Raw genomic sequence first — 2758 nt, 5'->3', positions numbered from 1 at the left:
AAGTCCAAATCTAGGAAATAATTATAAAAATACTTCATTTATTCAATTAGAACTTAGCACATGAAACCACTGGTCTGTGTATGCTAGCAAAAAATCCAAAAAAAAATACTAAATATGCAAGAATGTAATATAATGTGACCATGTAGATTATGACGCTGTAGGAAAAAAATTTAATGTGGAAAGACATTAACAACAAACACTTTCACAGTGTATAGTACATGGGACTAATTTAGTAAAATATGTGTGTATACATAGGCACAGATACATGGATGTGTATGTATACATATATGGGTATGTATATGTAGGGATAGACACCAAAGTGTTAACAGTGGTTATCTTTCAGTAATGGGATTCTAGTGTTTGTTTTTTTCTTTCCCTTTGAGGGAGCCTTTTCATTTTTTAAAACACTTACAGTTTGGATCTTTAGAAATCAGATTTTTTGGTAGTATTTTTCCCAATTTTAATATATGTGATAAAATTGGTATAAAGGACGGACATTTCAGGAATCTAACTATACTTACCTATTAATACTTATCTTCCAGTTTTCCCTTGTCTTTACTTTGATATTTAATCAGGTTGATCACCTACTCGTTTCCTTAGCCAATATCATATATAGTATCTTCCATACCTCTAGCACTATCTACCGCCATCAAAAACTTCGTATATAGTTGATGGTCTACTTCAGTTCCCTCAATCCCCACATAGTCCTTTGATCACAGACTTTTCCATATCATTTCCCTGCATATTTGTCATTTGAATATATTCTTTCTTGCAATATTAACTTATTTTAAAGGGAGTAAATCTTTATTCAAAACAAGAATGTAAGTGCATTGAGTGCAGTTAGATCATTGTTTTCATAATTTTTATAATATCTACCATAGGAATAAGGACCCAATTAGTATCTAACAAACTCTTATGGAATTGAGTTTAAATGAATTAAACTGAAAAAACACTGAGAATCAGTAAATTAATATTTTAGAGTAAATAACAAACATTGATACATAATTCAGATGTAATTAATATGGTAAAATTGGTAAACAGTTTTAATGAGGTAGGCTGTTCCTACAGCTTCTCGGAATTTTTCATTTAATCTCCCCATATGTAGTGTATATATATTTATATTTATACACACACAAACACATTGGTAAAATTACTTGTTTTAGTTTGCTAGGATTGTCTTAATAAAGTATCATGAACTAGGTAGCTTAAACAACAAAAATCTATTGTCTCACAGTTCCAAAGGCAAAGATATCCCCAATCTGGATGTTGGCAAGATTGGTTCCTTCTGAGGGCTGTGAGTGAGAACATGTTCCATGACTTTCTCCTCTTTGTGATTCCATGGCTTGTAGACATATTGTCCCGATCTCTGCTTTCATCTTCACATGGTGTTTTCCCTGTGTGCTTATTTTTCTATGTCCAAATTTCCCCTTTTTATAAGGACACTGGTCATAATGGATTAGAGCCCAACCTAATGACCTCATTTTAACTAATTACAACTGCAAGGACCCTGTTTCCAAATAACCATATGTAGTGAGGTTCTAGCAGCTAGGACTTCCACATATGAATTTTGAGGGAACACAATTCAACCTATAACTATGCATAGCTGTGTATTTGATGTTGTGATTAATAACATTCTAAGACTTCCCTCAAATACCTAAAAAATGTTAGAGAAGATAGGGCATCTATTCAAAATCAGTTTAAAGATGGCTATATTAAAATAACGTCTGACAGTAATAAAAAATATTTTAGTGAGAGAATCGATTCTGTCTGGAGTGCTTCATTCATCCGTTGACTATTAACAGTATGGGATGTCTGCTACGTAGATACACAACACTTTTCTAAGCATTGGGGATCCAGTGGAGAACAAAAGATGTAAAGGCCCTGCCCTCATGGAGCTTTTGTTTTCATGGGAAATAATTTCAAATGGCCTCATACACTTCGTTATTTTTCTTAAACCTTCCGAAAATCAATGAAAACTGACTCTCTCCTGAAGAGAGTGATTTCTTTGTCAGCCATTTTAAGTGGATGAGAACCTTTACGTGATGTCGCATGTAAATAAGAAATTAAAAGGCTAGGGTTTGCCTCCTCTGCTGCTTTTCTACCTTACATCATTCCATCATACTTTTCTGCCTTCCTTTCATACTCACTGATCCTATAAGACCCATGGTCTTTGGCTATAGGAAGTTTTTTCTCTTTGTTTTGCTCATTTTTACCAACATCCCATCCCTGTTCCCTGATTCAGTAAAGTCTTAAGTACCTAGATTTTCCCCTCTTCTTTACCCCAGGTTCTGGCAACAACCTGTGAGCTTTTAACTTTCATGTGAACAATCCATGGGACAGTCGGCCTCTCAGAGCCCAACCTAAACATTTGTGCTCCCCGTAATATTCTGAAATTAAAAAAAATAATAATAAAAAATAAAATGCCTTCTCATCTGCAGGAAACTTGACTGTCCTCTTAAGTTACCTTTTCTCATTTCAGTATCTAGGACCTTACCATCGCTTAGAAATGCTCCATGTCTAACACACTCAGTTCCCACATCAAACTCATGCTCCCAGCCTTGCCTTTCACATCTTCACAATCACGTCTTACTTCCATGTCTCACTTTATTTGCCTCCTTACAGGAGTCTTAGCTTCCTAATGCTGTTGTGATATGATAGCCAAAACTGGATGCCTTAATAAAACAGAAATTTATTCTCTCAAAGTTCTGGAGGCTAGAAGTTTGAAATTAAGGTATCAGCAGGGCCCTGGTCCCTCTGA

The sequence above is a fragment of the Propithecus coquereli genome, unplaced genomic scaffold, assembly GCF_000956105.1.
Source record: "Propithecus coquereli isolate 6110/MARCELLA unplaced genomic scaffold, Pcoq_1.0 Scaffold94, whole genome shotgun sequence".
Taxonomy (NCBI): Eukaryota; Metazoa; Chordata; class Mammalia; order Primates; family Indriidae; genus Propithecus; species Propithecus coquereli.
The sequence above is the reverse complement of the archived record's forward strand: the minus strand, read 5'-3'. Positions refer to the sequence as shown.